General features: G+C 49.0%; 1 protein-coding gene across 2 annotated transcripts in view; it reads right to left on the bottom strand.

The window, feature by feature from the left end:
• B4GALT2 (beta-1,4-galactosyltransferase 2) overlaps positions 1–23,069 on the bottom strand; it is a 625,157-nt gene that overhangs the window by 43,751 nt on the left and 558,337 nt on the right. The window lies entirely within an intron of this gene.

The raw sequence follows: 23,069 nt of genomic DNA, 5'->3' as shown, positions 1-23,069 counted from the left end.
GTAAAAGATCTAGTGTGGCCATGCTGATCCAGTAAAAGATCTATTGTGAGCATGTGAGTCTTGAGTAAAAGATCTACTGTGGCCATGCCGATCCAGTAAACGATCTAGTGTGCGCATGTGAGTCTCGAGTAAAAGATCTAGTGCTGGCATGTAAGTCTCGAGAAAAAGATCTAGTGTGGCCATGCCGATCCAGTAAAAGATCTACTGTGAGCATGTGAGTCTTGAGTAAAAGACCTAGTGTGCGCATGTGAGTCTCGAGTAAAAGATCTAGTGTGGGCATGTGAGTCTCGAGTAAAAAATCTAGTGTGGGCATGTGAGTCTTGAGTAAAAGATCTAGGGCCAGATGTAGCAAGATAGCAAATTGCGACTTGCAATTTGCGAGTCCGTGCGACTCACAAATTGCAAGTCGCAATTTGCTATGCAGAACGGTGTCTCAGACACCGCCTGCGAGTCGCTATGGGGTCACAAAGACCCACCTCATTAAAATTAATGAGGTGGGTCGCAAATTGCGGCCCCATAGCGACTCTGGGCACTCACGGGTATGGAGGCCTGCTGTAGTCAGCAGACCTCCATGTCCGTGACTGCTTTTAAATAAAGCAGTTTTTTTTTTCCAAGTGTAGCCCGTTTTCCTTAAAGGAAAACGAGCTGCACTTAGAAAAAAAAAAACCGAAACCTTTAGTTTCGGATTTTTTCAGGGCAGGTAGTGGTCCCTTGGACCACTACCTGCTCTGAAAAATATTTTGGGGTCCTCTCACAAAGGGGAAGGGGTCCCATGGGGACCCCTTCCCGTTTGCGAGTGGGTTACCATCCACTTCAAGTGGATAGTAACTGCGACTCCATTTGCGACCGCGTACGCGGTCGCAAATGGAGTTGCATACCACTGCGACCCGCAAATAGGAAGGGAACACCCCTTCCTATTTGCGACTCTGAAATGCATTTTGCGAGTCGGTTCCGACTCGCAAAATGCATTTCTGCATAGCAAACACACGTTTGCGACTCGCAAACGGAGATTTTCGCCGTTTGCGACTCGCAAATGGTTTGCTACATCTGGCCCCTAGTGTGCACATGTGAGTCTTGAGTAAAAGACCTAGTGTGCGCATGTGAGTCTCAAGTAAAAGATTTAGTGTGGGCATGTGAGTCTCGAGTAAAAAATCTACTGTGAGCATGTGAGTCTTGAGTAAAAGACCTAGTGTGCGCATGTGAGTCTCGAGTAAAAGATCTAGTGTGGGCATACCTAGTGTGGGCATGGCAGTCCAGTAAAAGATCTAGCGTGGCCATACTGGTCCAGCAAAAGATCTACCATGGCCATGGCAATCCAGTAAAAGATCTAGTGTACGCATGCAAGACTGCAGTAAAAGATCTAGTGTGGGCATGCTGATTCAAGAAAAGATCCTGTGGGCAAGTGAGTCTCCAGAAAAAGATCTAGTGTTGGCATGGGAGTTTTCAGTAAAGGATCTAGTGCTGGAATGCACGTCTTCAGTAAAGGATCTAGTGTGGACATGTGAGTGTCCAATAAAAGAAGGAGTGTGTCCATGCCGATCCATGAAAAGATCAAGTGTGGGCATGCAAGCCTCCAGAAAAAGATCTTTTGTGGGCATGTTGTAAAGTACAATTGAGAAAGTGTGTGAACTAAAGTACTGTAATGTAGCAGTGCAGCAACACAACCGTAGCTTCGCCCTCTTCTCCTTCTCCTTCACCTTCACCAACCATCCCTCCCCAGAACCCTCGTACCTCAACCATCTCTCCTGCTCTGTCACCTGTAGCGTTCAGATGCTCAAAGTCTATAGTCCTCTACTAATACCCAACATAACACGTGAGTGTCCTGAAAAAAAATGTAGCGTGGGCATGTGAGTGTCCAGTAAATGTTCTAGTGTGGACATGTGAGTCTCCGGTAAATGTTCTCGTCTGGACATGTGAGTATCCAGTAAAAGATCTAGTGTGGGCATGTGAGTCTCCAGTAAACGATATAGTGCTGGTATGTGAGTCTTCAGTAAACGATATAGGGCCAGATGTAGCAAACATTTGCGAGTGGCAAATGGCCCGATTCGCTATTTGCGACCTCGCAAGATCCGAAATGGGATGCAAAAATCCCATTTCCGAAATGCAAATAGCGATGCAAGCCATTATCGACTCGCAAAATTTGCGACCGGATTTTGCGACCCGCAAATAGGAAGTCACAAATTGCGAGTCGCAAACCATATGCAAAAGCCTGTCGCAAATTGGGACTAGTCGCAAAAAGCCCATTTTGTACATCCAGATTACCACTGATTCAGAGCAGGTGGTAACCAGAACCAAAGTATAAAAGGAGACCCAGAAGGCATCTGGGGGACTCAAAATGGCTGAACTGTACGTGATAGCATGGAGGAGGAGAGTCCAGGCCGCCCAGCAGAGGAGGAGGAGGCAGAGACAGGAGAGGATATACCGAACCAGGCTGACACTATTTCAACAAACTGAGGAGGAGATTTATGACAAATATAGACTGAGCAGTGCTGCAATTTTAGAATTAATTGAACTACTTAATCCTCAGCTTGAACGACAGACAATGCGTGGCAGCGCCATCCCTACACATGTGCAAGTGCTATGCTCACTGCACCTCTTGGCCTTGGGTAGCTATCAGGGGGTGATTGCTGTGGCAGGTGGGGTATCCCAAAGTTCACTCTCACGATTCTTCAGATCATTCCTAGATTGCATACTCACACACAGATATATATACCTACCCAGGAATGAGGCAAAAATTAACAGCACAAAGTTGGACTTCTACAGATTGCCAACTTCCCCCATGTTTTAGGGTGTGTGGACGGGACACATATACAAATCTGCCCTCCTGCAAATCTGGAATATGTGTTCCGCAATACGAAATGTACTCACTCTCTCAACATCCAGGTGGTATGTGATGCACATAATGTCATTACTGACATTGTAGCTAAATTTCCAGGAAGTGCACAGGACTCATACATATTCAGGCACAATGGGATACACCAACGCCTAGAACGTGGGGAGTTTGGAGACGGATATCTATTAGGTATTGCTGACTACACCCTGAAGCCTTACATACAGGTCACTGTGGAAACCATTCATGCCCTGCTAAAATTGCTTATTTTTGTCAAACAGGTGACAGTGCATATGCCCTGAGACCATGGATACTTACCCGTACCTAACACCTGGCAATGAGAACAAGAGGCGATATAACAGTGCACATCGGCGGACCAGAACTGTCATTGAGAGGACCTTTGGCTTGTTAAAGTCAAGACTCAGGTGCCTCCACAAAAGTGGAGGTGCACTCCAGTATGCCCCAGAAACAGCATGCAAGATTGTTGCCGCCTGTGCAATCCTACACAACATTGCCACCAGACGTGGGCTACATCTCACCCCTGAAGACACAGACACGGAGGATGAGGAGCAAGAGCTACCACACCGACAGCCTGGGGATAGAAGCATCGCAAATGAAGGCAGACAGAGACGGAACCACATTGCAACCCAATACTTTGGCAGGTACGTGGCAACTGTCACCACACTCACTAATGTCAGACACACATAGCCCAGTTGTGTAGTGAAACAAACAAAACCTTTTTATTACTAAACTATATGGGAGAAGAATAGTGCTGTATGTCGCACTGTGTAATTGTCCAATTGCAATGAAGACACATTATAATTCATGTGCCTCATGTACAGTGCTGTGTGGTGGCTCACACCCTCCTCCTAGAGCGGCCACCATGGCTCATCCCTGGTGGGTCCCCTGACCCCTGCCGTGCACTACCACTCCATAGCACACAGGACTCGCTGGCAGACACGCTACTGATGGTTGACCCCTCCTCGCTGTCCTGCGAGGTGTCCCCTGTGCCCCTTGCAGCCTGCCTACTTTCCATAAGGTCCACCGCATGGCTGATGCGGCCAAGTCCCCGCGCCACATTGCCAGCGAAGTGCCCAAGTTCCACCTGTAGGCTGACTGTCCGTCTTGAGAGGCCTGCAGTATTTGTGGCAAGATGCCCAATAGATGCAGCCAGGCGGTCAAAACGTACCGCTGTGTGGCGCTCCCTGCGCCTTGCATGTCCTCGGTCTGCCACTAGTTCAGTCACCAGATGTCGGATGGCCTGTGTTAAATCCCCCAAATGTTCATTCATTCTGTTGAACTGACTGTTCACATTCGCCAGCCCATGTGTCATGCTGCTCTGCATTCTATTGAGGGTTCTGGTGATGGTCCTTAATTGTCTGTTTTGCAGGCGCTGACCATGGATGAGGGATGCCTCCAAGCCCGCGAAGACTGCTTCCCCTACCTCCTCCTGGGGCACTGACTGAACTCTGTGCCGGCGTCTGTGCATTAGTCCAGCTGCTGGCTCTGTGCGCCTCTCTGTGGGGCTGGGCCCTGGTGTTGTTTCAGCTGCCCCCATGTCCTGCGGTTGTTCCTCTATGGACCCTGGTGGTGTCCTGCTGGGCCCTGCAGTTTCACCAGCAGCCTCCTGCAGTGTCTCTGGCCCATGTCCTCCTCCCTGCCTGATGTCACTGCTGGGGGTGTCTTGTGGGAGACCTGTGGGACATAGGGGATACACTGTCAGTCTCTCACATCTGTTTTATGCCTCATAATAAACATGTGCTTATATTCTGACTACTGTACTACATTGCCCATAATGCACTATTCTAGAGGTTGCTAGACTGGAATGGAGCTAGTCTGGTGGTGCCTGCCGCTGTGTAGTGGGATGGTGTGTATACTGCATTTGTGGGTGTCAAAGCATATTTCATGTTACTCACTTTTGGATGTCCCTGGCGCTGAACTGTCCAGTTCTCCCATGCCAATGACGGCCTGTGGCTCCAGGGTCTCCTCAACCATGCTTTCCAGGGCTGTGGGTGGTGGGACGGTGGATGGGCCTCCTACGGTGCCCCTCATTTCCCTCATGCGCTCCGCAACCCTCTCCTTCGTCCTGGAGCGCAGGTCGTACCACCGTTTCCAAATTTCCTCAAGGGTGCGGTGGCTCACCCCTATGGCATTGATCTTGTCTTGGATCTGCTGCCATGTCCTTTTCTTTTGAGTGTCTGGGACACTCATTGCTGCCTTCCCAAAAAGTTAATCGTGGTGCAGGCAGCATTCTTCAGTCAGCACCTCCAGCTCTTTGTCGGAAAACTTCACTTTCCTCCTCCCGCCAGCACTGCCTGTCTCCTCCATTGCTGCAGCTCCTCTCTCCTGGGTGTGGCACAGCAGTTTCAAATGGGTGTGGTCCTCCCTCCTCCCAGGTGTATTTGATGACTTCCTGGTTCTGATGTCATCACCAAGAGCCAGGAAGTGGGTTTCCAAACTGTTGTGCTGCACCTGCAGGCAATTTGCAAGTCAGTCGCAATTTGCGACACCCTTCTCGCAAATTGCGATCTCGCTTTTAGCGAGGTCGCAAATTGCGACCTCGCTAAAAGCGAAGGTCGCAAATTGCGGTGCGACACCTATGCAACTCGCAAATTGGTATCGCAAATAGTTCTTGAATTTGATTTTGTGAGTCGGAAATAGCGATTCGCATGAAGTCGCTATTTCCGATTCGCAAAATTTTACCTACCTACATCTGGCCCCTAGTGTGGACATGTGAGTGTCCAGCAAAAGATTTACTGTGGCCATACTGATCCAGTAAAAGATCTTGTGTGGGCATGCAAATCCGGTATCCAGTGTACGCATGGCAATCCTGCAAAAGATTTAGGGCCTCATTCTGAGTTTGGCGGGCGGCAGAGGCCAAACTCGTTAGGTCAGAAAACCGCCAGTTCGGTTTTCCACCCACTGGCCCTATTATGAGTTTCCTGCTGGGCGGAAACTACCAGGCAATGAAAAGCACGACGGGGCTGCCATGGGGACCCCGGCACCTAGTCTCTGCCAGTCTTTGCATGGCGGTGGAACCACCATGGGGAAACTGGCAGACATGGGAGTCGTAATCCTCAGGGCAGTGCTGCTTGCAGAGCTGCCCTTGCGGATTAAGACCGCCGGCCCCGCCAGGCCATCAGCAGGTGAAAAAGTGACAGCGCCGGCGGTCGGACCGTGGCACTTTTGCCACTGTAATAATGTGGCTGTTGGACCACTGTATTGGCGGCGGTCCGCCTGCCACCACGAGTCTGTCAGTCGTAGGTCCGCCAGACTCGAAATGAGGTCCTTAGTGTGGGCATGCATGACTTCAGTAAAAGATCTGGTGTGGGCATTCCACTCTTTAGCGAAAGACCAAGGGGCCAATTTAGATTTTGGCGGACAGGTTACTCTGCCACAAACGTGGAGGAGTACCATGTCCATCAAACCCTTGGTCTGCCCGCTCTAATATTATTGTGAGTCGGATGGACTGTTAACTTTTGGACAGCAGGGTGCTGCTGGCTCCAGCATCGAAAGCTTACTGCAATGGCCCGGCAGAGTAGATGCCAATGTAGTAAGTACATCAGACCCCAACCTATTTCGAGGTGAAGGTCTGATCAGAGGCGTTTTAAGGCATGGGCAACATGGGCTCTGGCCTAGGGCCCCAGCCTTTCAGAGGGACCCCATTGATAGATCCAGCTCTATTCTGCTGAGAGTCCTGCCCTGATGACCTTGAATAATTAAAAAAAAATATTGTTTTAAATACCACTTTCCTTTAATTTATTTTTAAGGTAGGTGATGTGTGAGAGTCTATTAAAGACATTGTGCAGAGAAAGCTATTGTTATGCTCCATGCAACATCCATAATGGGATGACATGAGAAACAGGAGTGTGGCACAGAGATTATTTGCAGTAATATTAATGAGCTGCTGCTGTGTTACATATATTGAAAACACACTTCACTAGCTCTGACTATAAGAGGTAAACACATTTAGAATTTGGACAAGTATGCCTTTTCCCTGTCAGTGTCCTGGCCAAAGAGGGCATAAAAATGCTGAAATTCGAGAATAAATTCAAAATTGTAATAACAGGGTGGCCCAAAATACATTTGGGCGAAGGCTCCCAAAATTCTTAGTATGTCCCTGGGCCTGATGTGTTTTTTTTTCCTGTCCACACCACACAGAAAAAAATGAAAAATGTTCATGCAACCCCTCTTGGAGAAAATGTACAGGCTTTAGGGTTGTTACTTGTTTGGTTTTCAAAACCTAATTACCACTTTGGGACTTTACTTTAGAAAAACAAAAATGTTTGGTTGGTGGCTGGGTTAAAGACGTTCACCATGCACCAATCTTGCAATGCATTAAGAGGAACTGCTGTGACAGTGATTCCTCTCAAGGCACATGGATCACCGCTGGGCCAGCAGCGATATCTAAATATGGCGGACGATAATCTGGCAGGGTGGTGGAGGTAATGACTTCTTCTACCCTAGTGGATGGGTGGGTAGCCTTCCAAACGCACCCCTTGTGTGAGCATGACAGTCTCCAGTAGATATTTTATTTGGGTATCGCTGCCTCCATGTGGTGTGGGTATGTCAGTCTCCAGTAAGATATCTATAGTGGGCATGGCAGCCTCAAGTAGACAATGTGAGCTGCCAGGCTCCAATAAAAGATCTAGTGAAACATTACAGTTTCTAATAAAAGATCTATTATAACATCTCAGTCTCCATCAAAGGATCTAGCGAAGACATGGCAATCTCCAGAAAAAACACCTAGGGCCAGATGTAGGTACTTTGCAAATTGCGACTTGCAATTTGCGAGTCAGAGCGACTCGCAAATTGCAACTCGCAATTTGCAATGCAGAACGGTGTCTCAGACGCCGTCTGCGAGTTGCTATGAGGTCGCAAAGACCCACCTCATTAATATTAATGAGGTGGGTCGCAAATTGCGGCCCCATAGCGACTATGGGCACTCACTGACATGGAGGCCTGCTGTAGTCAGCAGACCTCCATGTCCGTGACTGCTTGTTAATAAAGCAGTTTTTTTTTTTTTTCAAGTGTAGCCCGTTTTCCTTAATGGAAAACGAGCTGCACTTAAAAAAAAATCCAAAACCTTTTGTTTCGGAATTTTTTCAGGGCAGGTAGTGGTCCCTTGGACCACTACCTGCCCTGAAAAAATATTTTGGGGTCCATTCACAAAGGAGAAGGGGTCCCATGGGGACCCCTTCCAATTTGCGAGTGGGTTACCATCCACTTCAAGTGGATGGTAACTGCGACTCCATTTGCGACCATGTACGCGGTCGCAAATGGAATTGCATACCATTGCGAGTCGCAAATAGGAAGGGAACACCCCTTCCTATTTGCGAGTCGGAAATGCATTTTGCGAGTCGGTCCCGACTCGCAAAATGCATTTCTGCATAGCAAACTCCGGTTTGTGACTCGCAAATGGCAATTTTTGCCGTTTGCGAGTCGCAAACTGGTTGCTACATCTGGCCCCTAGTGTGTGCATGTGTCAAGTAAAAGATTTAAGGATAGATGTACAAAGCCTTCTTGAGGTTGCAAAACATTCTCAATACACAGCCAAGTCAAAGTTGGTGGTGATCCATTTGGAAATGGGGTGTGGTTCAAACGGGTCCCCCTCCCCTTTGAGAATGGTTGTAAAAATATTTTTTAAGAGCAGGCAGTGGTCCAAGGGACCGTTGCCTACTCTTAAATGAATCTTAAACACTTCAATCACAAACTTGGTGATCTTTTGACCCCAGCAGGCCACATCCCACTGGTGATTGCAGCAAATCGCAGTGGATCACAGATCGCGACCTACTTCATTAATATTCATGAGGTAGGTCTAGTTTAGACCCACTATGAATCGTCAAAAGAAACTCAATGAGTTTTATGCATTAGGAATAGCAATTTCTTGATTGCAATTCACAAAACATTGCAATTAGGAACTCACTATTCCTAATCTTCGCACATCTAACCTTTAGTGTGGGCATGCCTGTCTGTCCCTTCCAAGAGACATCTGTCTGAAGTAAAAAGATCTAGTATGGGCCTTCCCTTTTCCAGTAAATGATCTAGGGTGCACCTGCCAGACTGAGGTAAGAGATATTGTATGAGCATGCCAGTCTCCAGTAAAACCCCTATGGCCACAAGTATGAAGCATTTTTGCTGTTGCCTTTTGCTATGGCGAAAATGCTTTTCCAAATGTACAAACACCTAAACTGCAATTCTCCAGAATCGTAGTTTAAAGGTAGTAATCACTATTTGGAAGGGGCGTTTTTCGGGCGTCCCTTCCAAATAGGGATTTCCAGTGTTATGTACCAAGGTTTTGCAACAGAAATGCGTTTGCAAACCCTTGCCAATTTATCACCAACTCAAAGTTGGGGGCAATGCATTTGCACATTGGAAGGGATCCCCATGGGACCTCTTTCCCTTTGTGAATGTTGGGAAAACATTTTTAAGAGCAGTCAGTGGTCACACTGACCACTGCCTGCTCTTAAAAATGAAAAAATGTATTGCTAAAATGCATCCATTTCAACAAATAAAAACTGTATTCAGAGGTAATCCCAGACATTGTGGTCTGCTGACCTCAGCAGGCCACCATTCCTGGGATATCGAAAAAGACATTCTTAAGGATTTAATCAAAAGTTATTACAGTATTCAGTTGTGTGTTGTATCAGCAGGTCTATTGTTATTAGGTGTTCTACCCTGAGGCAGTTAATATTTAGTTATCATCATTAAGGGCTTATTGTCCGTCATTGCGGACACAGTGTCTTCCTTAAAATATATATTTTTTAACATGATTTTCTAACAATACAATTTCTCGGAAATGTTTTAATAAATGTATGCAAGAATTCTGGTTTTGCGACTGTGTAAATTACATTTGTAAAAGTAATCTTCGTTTGTAAGCAATTCATGAGCACCAGTTTCTCTATTGCAGTGCAGCAATGCCTCTTTATGAATTTTATATAGTATACTGCAATCATTTTTAATTTAATTCTTTAGGGTGTCTTTTTTTTTGCCCCTTTGGGGCTACTCATAATAAGTTGTCCTCTTTTTCGATGTTATTGAATCATCCCGCTAAGAGCCTCGTTTTTTTGAAGTTCTTTTAGGAGTGCAGCTTAGGCTCTAGAAGGTTATACAGGCTCACTTCGCCTTTTTTACATACACGTCCCTGTGATGGTAGACATTCCTAATCGGTCCCAAACTGTTCCTACCCCATTAATATTCATGAGGTAGGTCAATTTGCAACCCACTGTGAATCACAAGTACAAAACAGCTTCATACATAAGGAATAGCGATTTCCAAATAGCGATTCAGATAAAACGCTATTTAGAATAGCTATTTCTACTCTTTGTACATCTAGGCCTTATTGTGAGCACGCTGTTCTCAAGTAAAGTATCTAGTATTGCGATGGCGGTCTACAGTAAAAGACTTTGTGCAGGCATTTCTGTTTTCTTTAAAGCTTTCAGTTGAGGCATGGTAGTCTCCAGTAAAACATGCCATGTCGGTATGCCAGTGTCCGTGTAGATAGGCAGGTCTCCAGTAAAACATGCCATGTCGGTATGCCAGTGTCCCAGTGTAGATAGGCAGGTCTCCAGTAAAACATGCCATGTCGGTATGCCAGTGTCCCAGTGTAGATAGGCAGGTCTCCAGTAAAAGATGCCATGTCGGTATGCCAGTGTCCGTGTAGATAGGCAGGTCTCCAGTAAAACATGCCATGTCGGTATGCCAGTGTCCCAGTGTAGATAGGCAGGTCTCCAGTAAAAGATGCCATGTCGGTATGCCAGTGTCCCAGTGTAGATAGGCAGGTCTCCAGTAAAACATGCCATGTCGGTATGCCAGTGTCCCAGTGTAGATAGGCAGGTCTCCAGTAAAACATGCCATGTCGGTATGCCAGTGTCCCAGTGTAGATAGGCAGGTCTCCAGTAAAACATGCCATGTCGGTATGCCAGTGTCCCAGTGTAGATAGGCAGGTCTCCAGTAAAACATGCCATGTCGGTATGCCAGTGTCCCAGTGTAGATAGGCAGGTCTCCAGTAAAACATGCCATGTCGGTATGCCAGTGTCCCAGTGTAGATAGGCAGGTCTCCAGTAAAACATGCCATGTCGGTATGCCAGTGTCCCAGTGTAGATAGGCAGGTCTCCAGTAAAAGATGCCATGTCGGTATGCCAGTGTCCGTGTAGATAGGCAGGTCTCCAGTAAAACATGCCATGTCGGTATGCCAGTGTCCCAGTGTAGATAGGCAGGTCTCCAGTAAAACATGCCATGTCGGTATGCCAGTGTCCCAGTGTAGATAGGCAGGTCTCCAGTAAAACATGCCATGTCGGTATGCCAGTGTCCCAGTGTAGATAGGCAGGTCTCCAGTAAAAGATGCCATGTCGGTATGCCAGTGTCCGTGTAGATAGGCAGGTCTCCAGTAAAACATGCCATGTCGGTATGCCAGTGTCCCAGTGTAGATAGGCAGGTCTCCAGTAAAACATGCCATGTCGGTATGCCAGTGTCCCAGTGTAGATAGGCAGGTCTCCAGTAAAACATGCCATGTCGGTATGCCAGTGTCCCAGTGTAGATAGGCAGGTCTCCAGTAAAAGATGCCATGTCGGTATGCCAGTGTCCGTGTAGATAGGCAGGTCTCCAGTAAAACATGCCATGTCGGTATGCCAGTGTCCCAGTGTAGATAGGCAGGTCTCCAGTAAAAGATGCCATGTCGGTATGCCAGTGTCCGTGTAGATAGGCAGGTCTCCAGTAAAACATGCCATGTCGGTATGCCAGTGTCCCAGTGTAGATAGGCAGGTCTCCAGTAAAACATGCCATGTCGGTATGCCAGTGTCCCAGTGTAGATAGGCAGGTCTCCAGTAAAAGATGCCATGTCGGTATGCCAGTGTCCGTGTAGATAGGCAGGTCTCCAGTAAAACATGCCATGTCGGTATGCCAGTGTCCCAGTGTAGATAGGCAGGTCTCCAGTAAAACATGCCATGTCGGTATGCCAGTGTCCCAGTGTAGATAGGCAGGTCTCCAGTAAAACATGCCATGTCGGTATGCCAGTGTCCCAGTGTAGATAGGCAGGTCTCCAGTAAAAGATGCCATGTCGGTATGCCAGTGTCCGTGTAGATAGGCAGGTCTCCAGTAAAACATGCCATGTCGGTATGCCAGTGTCCCAGTGTAGATAGGCAGGTCTCCAGTAAAACATGCCATGTCGGTATGCCAGTGTCCCAGTGTAGATAGGCAGGTCTCCAGTAAAAGATGCCATGTCGGTATGCCAGTGTCCGTGTAGATAGGCAGGTCTCCAGTAAAACATGCCATGTCGGTATGCCAGTGTCCCAGTGTAGATAGGCAGGTCTCCAGTAAAACATGCCATGTCGGTATGCCAGTGTCCCAGTGTAGATAGGCAGGTCTCCAGTAAAACATGCCATGTCGGTATGCCAGTGTCCCAGTGTAGATAGGCAGGTCTCCAGTAAAACATGCCATGTCGGTATGCCAGTGTCCCAGTGTAGATAGGCAGGTCTCCAGTAAAACATGCCATGTCGGTATGCCAGTGTCCCAGTGTAGATAGGCAGGTCTCCAGTAAAAGATGCCATGTCGGTATGCCAGTGTCCGTGTAGATAGGCAGGTCTCCAGTAAAACATACCATGTCGGTATGCCAGTGTCCCAGTGTAGATAGGCAGGTCTCCAGTAAAAGATGCCATGTCGGTATGCCAGTGTCCGTGTAGATAGGCAGGTCTCCAGTAAAACATGCCATGTCGGTATGCCAGTGTCCCAGTGTAGATAGGCAGGTCTCCAGTAAAACATGCCATGTCGGTATGCCAGTGTCCCAGTGTAGATAGGCAGGTCTCCAGTAAAAGATGCCATGTCGGTATGCCAGTGTCCGTGTAGATAGGCAGGTCTCCAGTAAAACATGCCATGTCGGTATGCCAGTGTCCCAGTGTAGATAGGCAGGTCTCCAGTAAAACATGCCATGTCGGTATGCCAGTGTCCCAGTGTAGATAGGCAGGTCTCCAGTAAAACATGCCATGTCGGTATGCCAGTGTCCGTGTAGATAGGCAGGTCTCCAGTAAAACATGCCATGTCGTTATGCCAGTGTCCGTGTAGATAGGCAGGTCTCCAGTAAAACATGCCATGTCGGTATGCCAGTGTCCGTGTAGATAGGCAGGTCTCCAGTAAAACATGCCATGTCGGTATGCCAGTGTCCCAGTGTAGATAGGCAGGTCTCCAGTAAAACATGCCATGTCGGTATGCCAGTGTCCCAGTGTAGATAGGCAGGTCTCCAGTAAAAGATGCCATGTCGGTATGCCAGTGTCCGTGTAGATAGGCAGGTCTCCAGTAAAAGATGCCATGTCGGTATGCCAGTGTCCGTGTAGATAGGCAGGTCTCCAGTAAAACATGCCATGTCGGTATGCCAGTGTCCCAGTGTAGATAGGCAGGTCTCCAGTAAAACATGCCATGTCGGTATGCCAGTGTCCCAGTGTAGATAGGCAGGTCTCCAGTAAAACATGCCATGTCGGTATGCCAGTGTCCCAGTGTAGATAGGCAGGTCTCCAGTAAAAGATGCCATGTCGGTATGCCAGTGTCCGTGTAGATAGGCAGGTCTCCAGTAAAACATGCCATGTCGGTATGCCAGTGTCCCAGTGTAGATAGGCAGGTCTCCAGTAAAACATGCCATGTCGGTATGCCAGTGTCCCAGTGTAGATAGGCAGGTCTCCAGTAAAACATGCCATTTCGGTATGCCAGTGTCCCAGTGTAGATAGGCAGGTCTCCAGTAAAAGATGCCATGTCGGTATGCCAGTGTCCGTGTAGATAGGCAGGTCTCCAGTAAAACATGCCATGTCGGTATGCCAGTGTCCCAGTGTAGATAGGCAGGTCTCCAGTAAAACATGCCATGTCGGTATGCCAGTGTCCCAGTGTAGATAGGCAGGTCTCCAGTAAAACATGCCATGTCGGTATGCCAGTGTCCCAGTGTAGATAGGCAGGTCTCCAGTAAAAGATGCCATGTCGGTATGCCAGTGTCCGTGTAGATAGGCAGGTCTCCAGTAAAACATGCCATGTCGGTATGCCAGTGTCCCAGTGTAGATAGGCAGGTCTCCAGTAAAACATGCCATATCGGTATGCCAGTGTCCCAGTGTAGATAGGCAGGTCTCCAGTAAAACATGCCATGTCGGTATGCCAGTGTCCCAGTGTAGATAGGCAGGTCTCCAGTAAAAGATGCCATGTCGGTATGCCAGTGTCCGTGTAGATAGGCAGGTCTCCAGTAAAACATGCCATGTCGGTATGCCAGTGTCCCAGTGTAGATAGGCAGGTCTCCAGTAAAACATGCCATGTCGGTATGCCAGTGTCCCAGTGTAGATAGGCAGGTCTCCAGTAAAAGATGCCATGTCGGTATGCCAGTGTCCCAGTGTAGATAGGCAGGTCTCCAGTAAAAGATGCCATGTCGGTATGCCAGTGTCCGTGTAAATAGGCAGGTCTCCAGTAAAACATGCCATGTCGGTATGCCAGTGTCCCAGTGTAGATAGGCAGGTCTCCAGTAAAACATGCCATGTCGGTATGCCAGTGTCCCAGTGTAGATAGGCAGGTCTCCAGTAAAACATGCCATGTCGGTATGCCAGTGTCCCAGTGTAGATAGGCAGGTCTCCAGTAAAAGATGCCATGTCGGTATGCCAGTGTCCGTGTAGATAGGCAGGTCTCCAGTAAAACATGCCATGTCGGTATGCCAGTGTCCCAGTGTAGATAGGCAGGTCTCCAGTAAAACATGCCATGTCGGTATGCCAGTGTCCGTGTAGATAGGCAGGTCTCCAGTAAAACATGCCATGTCGGTATGCCAGTGTCCGTGTAGATAGGCAGGTCTCCAGTAAAACATGCCATGTCGGTATGCCAGTGTCCCAGTGTAGATAGGCAGGTCTCCAGTAAAACATGCCATGTCGGTATGCCAGTGTCCGTGTAGATAGGCAGGTCTCCAGTAAAACATGCCATGTCGGTATGCCAGTGTCCGTGTAGATAGGCAGGTCTCCAGTAAAACATGCCATGTCGGTATGCCAGTGTCCCAGTGTAGATAGGCAGGTCTCCAGTAAAACATGCCATGTCGGTATGCCAGTGTCCCAGTGTAGATAGGCAGGTCTCCAGTAAAAGATGCCATGTCGGTATGCCAGTGTCCGTGTAGATAGGCAGGTCTCCAGTAAAACATGCCATGTCGGTATGCCAGTGTCCCAGTGTAGATAGGCAGGTCTCCAGTAAAAGATGCCATGTCGGTATGCCAGTGTCCCAGTGTAGATAGGCAGGTCTCCAGTAAAACATGCCATGTCGGTATGCCAGTGTCCCAGTGTAGATAGGCAGGTCTCCAGTAAAAGATGCCATGTCGGTATGCCAGTGTCCGTGTAGATAGGCAGGTCTCCAGTAAAAGATGCCATGTCGGTATGCCAGTGTCCCAGTGTAGATAGGCAGGTCTCCAGTAAAACATGCCATGTCGGTATGCCAGTGTCCCAGTGTAGATAGGCAGGTCTCCAGTAAAACATGCCATGTCGGTATGCCAGTGTCCCAGTGTAGATAGGCAGGTCTCCAGTAAAAGATGCCATGTCGGTATGCCAGTGTCCGTGTAGATAGGCAGGTCTCCAGTAAAACATGCCATGTCGGTATGCCAGTGTCCCAGTGTAGATAGGCAGGTCTCCAGTAAAACATGCCATGTCGGTATGCCAGTGTCCCAGTGTAGATAGGCAGGTCTCCAGTAAAACATGCCATGTCGGTATGCCAGTGTCCCAGTGTAGATAGGCAGGTCTCCAGTAAAACATGCCATGTCGGTATGCCAGTGTCCCAGTGTAGATAGGCAGGTCTCCAGTAAAACATGCCATGTCGGTATGCCAGTGTCCCAGTGTAGATAGGCAGGTCTCCAGTAAAAGATGCCATGTCGGTATACCAGTGTCCGTGTAGATAGGCAGGTCTCCAGTAAAACATGCCATGTCGGTATGCCAGTGTCCCAGTGTAGATAGGCAGGTCTCCAGTAAAAGATGCCATGTCGGTATGCCAGTGTCCGTGTAGATAGGCAGGTCTCCAGTAAAACATGCCATGTCGGTATGCCAGTGTCCCAGTGTAGATAGGCAGGTCTCCAGTAAAACATGCCATGTCGGTATGCCAGTGTCCCAGTGTAGATAGGCAGGTCTCCAGTAAAAGATGCCATGTCGGTATGCCAGTGTCCGTGTAGATAGGCAGGTCTCCAGTAAAACATGCCATGTCGGTATGCCAGTGTCCCAGTGTAGATAGGCAGGTCTCCAGTAAAACATGCCATGTCGGTATGCCAGTGTCCCAGTGTAGATAGGCAGGTCTCCAGTAAAACATGCCATGTCGGTATGCCAGTGTCCCAGTGTAGATAGGCAGGTCTCCAGTAAAAGATGCCATGTCGGTATGCCAGTGTCCGTGTAGATAGGCAGGTCTCCAGTAAAACATGCCATGTCGGTATGCCAGTGTCCCAGTGTAGATAGGCAGGTCTCCAGTAAAACATGCCATGTCGGTATGCCAGTGTCCCAGTGTAGATAGGCAGGTCTCCAGTAAAAGATGCCATGTCGGTATGCCAGTGTCCGTGTAGATAGGCAGGTCTCCAGTAAAAGATGCCATGTCGGTATGCCAGTGTCCCAGTGTAGATAGGCAGGTCTCCAGTAAAACATGCCATGTCGGTATGCCAGTGTCCCAGTGTAGATAGGCAGGTCTCCAGTAAAACATGCCATGTCGGTATGCCAGTGTCCCAGTGTAGATAGGCAGGTCTCCAGTAAAACATGCCATGTCGGTATGCCAGTGTCCCAGTGTAGATAGGCAGGTCTCCAGTAAAACATGCCCATGTCGGTATGCCAGTGTCCCAGTGTAGATAGGCAGGTCTCCAGTAAAAGATGCCATGTCGGTATGCCAGTGTCCGTGTAGATAGGCAGGTCTCCAGTAAAACATGCCATGTCGGTATGCCAGTGTCCCAGTGTAGATAGGCAGGTCTCCAGTAAAAGATGCCATGTCGGTATGCCAGTGTCCGTGTAGATAGGCAGGTCTCCAGTAAAACATGCCATGTCGGTATGCCAGTGTCCCAGTGTAGATAGGCAGGTCTCCAGTAAAACATGCCATGTCGGTATGCCAGTGTCCCAGTGTAGATAGGCAGGTCTCCAGTAAAACATGCCATGTCGTTATGCCAGTGTCCGTGTAGATAGGCAGGTCTCCAGTAAAACATGCCATGTCGGTATGCCAGTGTCCGTGTAGATAGGCAGGTCTCCAGTAAAACATGCCATGTCGGTATGCCAGTGTCCCAGTGTAGATAGGCAGGTCTCCAGTAAAACATGCCATGTCGGTATGCCAGTGTCCCAGTGTAGATAGGCAGGTCTCCAGTAAAAGATGCCATGTCGGTATGCCAGTGTCCGTGTAGATAGGCAGGTCTCCAGTAAAAGATGCCATGTCGGTATGCCAGTGTCCGTGTAGATAGGCAGGTCTCCAGTAAAACATGCCATGTCGGTATGCCAGTGTCCCAGTGTAGATAGGCAGGTCTCCAGTAAAACATGCCATGTCGGTATGCCAGTGTCCCAGTGTAGATAGGCAGGTCTCCAGTAAAACATGCCATGTCGGTATGCCAGTGTCCCAGTGTAGATAGGCAGGTCTCCAGTAAAAGATGCCATGTCGGTATGCCAGTGTCCGTGTAGATAGGCAGGTCTCCAGTAAAACATGCCATGTCGGTATGCCAGTGTCCCAGTGTAGATAGGCAGGTCTCCAGTAAAACATGCCATGTCGGTATGCCAGTGTCCCAGTGTAGATAGGCAGGTCTCCAGTAAAACATGCCATTTCGGTATGCCAGTGTCCCAGTGTAGATAGGCAGGTCTCCAGTAAAAGATGCCATGTCGGTATGCCAGTGTCCGTGTAGATAGGCAGGTCTCCAGTAAAACATGCCATGTCGGTATGCCAGTGTCCCAGTGTAGATAGGCAGGTCTCCAGTAAAACATGCCATGTCGGTATGCCAGTGTCCCAGTGTAGATAGGCAGGTCTCCAGTAAAACATGCCATGTCGGTATGCCAGTGTCCCAGTGTAGATAGGCAGGTCTCCAGTAAAAGATGCCATGTCGGTATGCCAGTGTCCGTGTAGATAGGCAGGTCTCCAGTAAAACATGCCATGTCGGTATGCCAGTGTCCCAGTGTAGATAGGCAGGTCTCCAGTAAAACATGCCATATCGGTATGCCAGTGTCCCAGTGTAGATAGGCAGGTCTCCAGTAAAACATGCCATGTCGGTATGCCAGTGTCCCAGTGTAGATAGGCAGGTCTCCAGTAAAAGATGCCATGTCGGTATGCCAGTGTCCGTGTAGATAGGCAGGTCTCCAGTAAAACATGCCATGTCGGTATGCCAGTGTCCCAGTGTAGATAGGCAGGTCTCCAGTAAAACATGCCATGTCGGTATGCCAGTGTCCCAGTGTAGATAGGCAGGTCTCCAGTAAAAGATGCCATGTCGGTATGCCAGTGTCCCAGTGTAGATAGGCAGGTCTCCAGTAAAAGATGCCATGTCGGTATGCCAGTGTCCGTGTAAATAGGCAGGTCTCCAGTAAAACATGCCATGTCGGTATGCCAGTGTCCCAGTGTAGATAGGCAGGTCTCCAGTAAAACATGCCATGTCGGTATGCCAGTGTCCCAGTGTAGATAGGCAGGTCTCCAGTAAAACATGCCATGTCGGTATGCCAGTGTCCCAGTGTAGATAGGCAGGTCTCCAGTAAAAGATGCCATGTCGGTATGCCAGTGTCCGTGTAGATAGGCAGGTCTCCAGTAAAACATGCCATGTCGGTATGCCAGTGTCCCAGTGTAGATAGGCAGGTCTCCAGTAAAACATGCCATGTCGGTATGCCAGTGTCCGTGTAGATAGGCAGGTCTCCAGTAAAACATGCCATGTCGGTATGCCAGTGTCCGTGTAGATAGGCAGGTCTCCAGTAAAACATGCCATGTCGGTATGCCAGTGTCCCAGTGTAGATAGGCAGGTCTCCAGTAAAACATGCCATGTCGGTATGCCAGTGTCCGTGTAGATAGGCAGGTCTCCAGTAAAACATGCCATGTCGGTATGCCAGTGTCCGTGTAGATAGGCAGGTCTCCAGTAAAACATGCCATGTCGGTATGCCAGTGTCCCAGTGTAGATAGGCAGGTCTCCAGTAAAACATGCCATGTCGGTATGCCAGTGTCCCAGTGTAGATAGGCAGGTCTCCAGTAAAAGATGCCATGTCGGTATGCCAGTGTCCGTGTAGATAGGCAGGTCTCCAGTAAAACATGCCATGTCGGTATGCCAGTGTCCCAGTGTAGATAGGCAGGTCTCCAGTAAAAGATGCCATGTCGGTATGCCAGTGTCCCAGTGTAGATAGGCAGGTCTCCAGTAAAACATGCCATGTCGGTATGCCAGTGTCCCAGTGTAGATAGGCAGGTCTCCAGTAAAAGATGCCATGTCGGTATGCCAGTGTCCGTGTAGATAGGCAGGTCTCCAGTAAAAGATGCCATGTCGGTATGCCAGTGTCCCAGTGTAGATAGGCAGGTCTCCAGTAAAACATGCCATGTCGGTATGCCAGTGTCCCAGTGTAGATAGGCAGGTCTCCAGTAAAACATGCCATGTCGGTATGCCAGTGTCCCAGTGTAGATAGGCAGGTCTCCAGTAAAAGATGCCATGTCGGTATGCCAGTGTCCGTGTAGATAGGCAGGTCTCCAGTAAAACATGCCATGTCGGTATGCCAGTGTCCCAGTGTAGATAGGCAGGTCTCCAGTAAAACATGCCATGTCGGTATGCCAGTGTCCCAGTGTAGATAGGCAGGTCTCCAGTAAAACATGCCATGTCGGTATGCCAGTGTCCCAGTGTAGATAGGCAGGTCTCCAGTAAAACATGCCATGTCGGTATGCCAGTGTCCCAGTGTAGATAGGCAGGTCTCCAGTAAAACATGCCATGTCGGTATGCCAGTGTCCCAGTGTAGATAGGCAGGTCTCCAGTAAAAGATGCCATGTCGGTATACCAGTGTCCGTGTAGATAGGCAGGTCTCCAGTAAAACATGCCATGTCGGTATGCCAGTGTCCCAGTGTAGATAGGCAGGTCTCCAGTAAAAGATGCCATGTCGGTATGCCAGTGTCCGTGTAGATAGGCAGGTCTCCAGTAAAACATGCCATGTCGGTATGCCAGTGTCCCAGTGTAGATAGGCAGGTCTCCAGTAAAACATGCCATGTCGGTATGCCAGTGTCCCAGTGTAGATAGGCAGGTCTCCAGTAAAAGATGCCATGTCGGTATGCCAGTGTCCGTGTAGATAGGCAGGTCTCCAGTAAAACATGCCATGTCGGTATGCCAGTGTCCCAGTGTAGATAGGCAGGTCTCCAGTAAAACATGCCATGTCGGTATGCCAGTGTCCCAGTGTAGATAGGCAGGTCTCCAGTAAAACATGCCATGTCGGTATGCCAGTGTCCCAGTGTAGATAGGCAGGTCTCCAGTAAAAGATGCCATGTCGGTATGCCAGTGTCCGTGTAGATAGGCAGGTCTCCAGTAAAACATGCCATGTCGGTATGCCAGTGTCCCAGTGTAGATAGGCAGGTCTCCAGTAAAACATGCCATGTCGGTATGCCAGTGTCCCAGTGTAGATAGGCAGGTCTCCAGTAAAAGATGCCATGTCGGTATGCCAGTGTCCGTGTAGATAGGCAGGTCTCCAGTAAAAGATGCCATGTCGGTATGCCAGTGTCCCAGTGTAGATAGGCAGGTCTCCAGTAAAACATGCCATGTCGGTATGCCAGTGTCCCAGTGTAGATAGGCAGGTCTCCAGTAAAACATGCCATGTCGGTATGCCAGTGTCCCAGTGTAGATAGGCAGGTCTCCAGTAAAACATGCCATGTCGGTATGCCAGTGTCCCAGTGTAGATAGGCAGGTCTCCAGTAAAACATGCCATGTCGGTATGCCAGTGTCCCAGTGTAGATAGGCAGGTCTCCAGTAAAAGATGCCATGTCGGTATGCCAGTGTCCGTGTAGATAGGCAGGTCTCCAGTAAAACATGCCATGTCGGTATGCCAGTGTCCCAGTGTAGATAGGCAGGTCTCCAGTAAAAGATGCCATGTCGGTATGCCAGTGTCCGTGTAGATAGGCAGGTCTCCAGTAAAACATGCCATGTCGGTATGCCAGTGTCCCAGTGTAGATAGGCAGGTCTCCAGTAAAACATGCCATGTCGGTATGCCAGTGTCCCAGTGTAGATAGGCAGGTCTCCAGTAAAAGATGCCATGTCGGTATGCCAGTGTCCGTGTAGATAGGCAGGTCTCCAGTAAAACATGCCATGTCGGTATGCCAGTGTCCCAGTGTAGATAGGCAGGTCTCCAGTAAAACATGCCATGTCGGTATGCCAGTGTCCCAGTGTAGATAGGCAGGTCTCCAGTAAAACATGCCATGTCGGTATGCCAGTGTCCGTGTAGATAGGCAGGTCTCCAGTAAAACATGCCATGTCGGTATGCCAGTGTCCGTGTAGATAGGCAGGTCTCCAGTAAAACATGCCATGTCGGTATGCCAGTGTCCCAGTGTAGATAGGCAGGTCTCCAGTAAAACATGCCATGTCGGTATGCCAGTGTCCCAGTGTAGATAGGCAGGTCTCCAGTAAAAGATGCCATGTCGGTATGCCAGTGTCCGTGTAGATAGGCAGGTCTCCAGTAAAACATGCCATGTCGGTATGCCAGTGTCCCAGTGTAGATAGGCAGGTCTCCAGTAAAACATGCCATGTCGGTATGCCAGTGTCCCAGTGTAGATAGGCAGGTCTCCAGTAAAACATGCCATGTCGGTATGCCAGTGTCCCAGTGTAGATAGGCAGGTCTCCAGTAAAAGATGCCATGTCGGTATGCCAGTGTCCGTGTAGATAGGCAGGTCTCCAGTAAAACATGCCATGTCGGTATGCCAGTGTCCCAGTGTAGATAGGCAGGTCTCCAGTAAAACATGCCATGTCGGTATGCCAGTGTCCCAGTGTAGATAGGCAGGTCTCCAGTAAAACATGCCATGTCGGTATGCCAGTGTCCCAGTGTAGATAGGCAGGTCTCCAGTAAAAGATGCCATGTCGGTATGCCAGTGTCCGTGTAGATAGGCAGGTCTCCAGTAAAACATGCCATGTCGGTATGCCAGTGTCCCAGTGTAGATAGGCAGGTCTCCAGTAAAACATGCCATGTCGGTATGCCAGTGTCCCAGTGTAGATAGGCAGGTCTCCAGTAAAAGATGCCATGTCGGTATGCCAGTGTCCGTGTAGATAGGCAGGTCTCCAGTAAAACATGCCATGTCGGTATGCCAGTGTCCCAGTGTAGATAGGCAGGTCTCCAGTAAAACATGCCATGTCGGTATGCCAGTGTCCCAGTGTAGATAGGCAGGTCTCCAGTAAAACTTGCCATGTCGGTATGCCAGTGTCCCAGTGTAGATAGGCAGGTCTCCAGTAAAAGATGCCATGTCGGTATGCCAGTGTCCGTGTAGATAGGCAGGTCTCCAGTAAAACATGCCATGTCGGTATGCCAGTGTCCCAGTGTAGATAGGCAGGTCTCCAGTAAAACATGCCATGTCGGTATGCCAGTGTCCCAGTGTAGATAGGCAGGTCTCCAGTAAAAGATGCCATGTCGGTATGCCAGTGTCCCAGTGTAGATAGGCAGGTCTCCAGTAAAAGATGCCATGTCGGTATGCCAGTGTCCGTGTAGATAGGCAGGTCTCCAGTAAAACATGCCATGTCGGTATGCCAGTGTCCCAGTGTAGATAGGCAGGTCTCCAGTAAAACATGCCATGTCGGTATGCCAGTGTCCCAGTGTAGATAGGCAGGTCTCCAGTAAAACATGCCATGTCGGTATGCCAGTGTCCCAGTGTAGATAGGCAGGTCTCCAGTAAAAGATGCCATGTCGGTATGCCAGTGTCCGTGTAGATAGGCAGGTCTCCAGTAAAACATGCCATGTCGGTATGCCAGTGTCCCAGTGTAGATAGGCAGGTCTCCAGTAAAACATGCCATGTCGGTATGCCAGTGTCCGTGTAGATAGGCAGGTCTCCAGTAAAAGATGCCATGTCGGTATGCCAGTGTCCGTGTAGATAGGCAGGTCTCCAGTAAAACATGCCATGTCGGTATGCCAGTGTCCCAGTGTAGATAGGCAGGTCTCCAGTAAAACATGCCATGTCGGTATGCCAGTGTCCGTGTAGATAGGCAGGTCTCCAGTAAAACATGCCATGTCGGTATGCCAGTGTCCCAGTGTAGATAGGCAGGTCTCCAGTAAAACATGCCATGTCGGTATGCCAGTGTCCCAGTGTAGATAGGCAGGTCTCC

The sequence above is a fragment of the Pleurodeles waltl genome, chromosome 4_2 (assembly GCF_031143425.1).
Source record: "Pleurodeles waltl isolate 20211129_DDA chromosome 4_2, aPleWal1.hap1.20221129, whole genome shotgun sequence".
Classification (NCBI taxonomy): Eukaryota; Metazoa; Chordata; class Amphibia; order Caudata; family Salamandridae; genus Pleurodeles; species Pleurodeles waltl.
Note: the sequence above shows the minus strand (reverse complement) of the source record. Positions and strands in the feature narration are given on the sequence as shown.